The sequence below is a fragment of the Austrofundulus limnaeus genome, unplaced genomic scaffold, assembly GCF_001266775.1.
Source record: "Austrofundulus limnaeus strain Quisiro unplaced genomic scaffold, Austrofundulus_limnaeus-1.0 Scaffold1093, whole genome shotgun sequence".
Classification (NCBI taxonomy): domain Eukaryota; kingdom Metazoa; phylum Chordata; class Actinopteri; order Cyprinodontiformes; family Rivulidae; genus Austrofundulus; species Austrofundulus limnaeus.
In genome coordinates this window covers 88189-90097 of record NW_013953495.1, presented here as the reverse complement: position 1 = coordinate 90097, position 1909 = coordinate 88189, and positions in this window count along the sequence as shown.

Below are 1909 nucleotides of genomic sequence, written 5' to 3'. Positions count from 1 at the left end.
AGAAGGAAATAAAACAGGAAATAAAGGGGGAAAAGGAACACAGAGTTTAGTTAAATATGTAAAGTGATCTAATTTTAATTGGAAGTATTTAAAATAGTTTGACACAAACTCTGTAGTTGCAATTCTTTATCCAAACTGCAAAGTTGCATCATCTGTAATCAGCCCCGCCATATGTTCAGCTCATTATCTGCTTTACGCCTAATCACTGTATGACCCAGAGAGGTGCTGCCTGCTGCATTAGACACACACCAACTAACTTTCAAACATTGGCAGTTTGACAAATATTCTTAGCTTAATTGGTTCAAATTTTTAAATTACCTACAGAATACGTCGTTAATCTGGACTTTCTCAAAATAACATTGTCATTGTCTTTATTTACCTCAAATGCAAAAAAAAAATAAAACATATTGATGCAAAAGTTCACATTTGTTTCCAGATAAAGAGTAACTTAAAGTGGACAAAATGCAAATTTATTTGGCTTTTTTATTAAAAATAAATCATAGGCAAATCTCCCACTTACGAGACCTTGAAGGAAATCCAAACTTTTATGTTGAGAAATCTGGTAGTTTGGATTAAATTCTCCAAATTTAATTTCATGTCCCGATTGGTAGCTTTTTGCACATGAGAAGAAAGCATGATACAGTATTAAAAACAACTATTAAAAATGGATATACTAATATACGGAGCCCGCGAGGGGACATGGGAGATTTTTTTTCTTTTGCGTTCCCACACAAAAGTATTGCGTTACCTCGCAAAAGTTGTTTAGCACTGTTGTGTCTGCCGGTTTATTAACACATTCACATGTTCACCATTAGTGAGTTAGCCTACCGATTTAATCCAGCTTCAATATGAATATATCACACAACCATGCATGGAAGTATGTCATATGCTGATATTTTAACACAGTGCCGCCACTAGAGATGTGACGTTCGCMAACGATCCGAATCTTTTGAACGACTCTTTACAACGAACGATAGGAGCCGGACTGCGGGCAGTCACGAGCCATTTATAGTTTTATTTCCGTTATTCCTCATATAATCTTTATTTTTTTCATTCTTAAATTGCTCCCGCTTTGCTTTTTCACAGAAAACAGGCGGAGTTGTGGAGTACAGGAGCTCATGGTGAAAGGGGAAGGGGGTTTCCGCTTGACAAACACATGGTTCCACCCACGTGACGGGATGACGTCACTACGTGAGGCTACGTGATGACGTATTTTCCTACATGATGACGTAATACGTTCATAATCGAACGACTCTTTTGAACGGCTCTATAGAACAAACGGCTCCCCAAGATCCAAATCCCTTCAAGGTGCCATTTATCACATCTCTAGCAGCCATGAAACATCAATGTCAGTTTCACGAACTTGTGGCGACACAACCTGTTTTGGTAACCGAATATTTCAAAATAAAAGTCTGATTCAATTCAGTTCATATACAAAACAAACTTTTGCGTGGGAACGCAAAATAATTTTGTGACGTAAAGCAAAATCTTTTGCGAGGTAACGCAAAGATATTGTGAGGTAACTCATTAGTATTGCGTGGGAACACAAAAGAAAAAAATACCCCCGTGTCCCCTCGCAGGCTCCGTACTAATACAATTAAAACTTAGGCTGTGTCCAAAACGACAGGCCGGGTCCTCCGGAGGACCCAGGCTACCCGGTCTCGGTGGGCCGGGTCCTTGGTAGACCGGGAAGACCGGGTATAAAAGAGGCATTGAATTTGGACGGTCTAGCCTCCCCTCCTTACCCTGGCGTACGTGATGTCACCTAGCAACTGTGACGACGCTAAACAAGCAAACTTAAATCAAAACTAGAAAAATATCAATAAATTAGCATTATTAATATCACAAAACTAAACTATAAAATTAACTCAAAAGTATCATTTGAAGAACTAATTGACCCGCTGTAGGT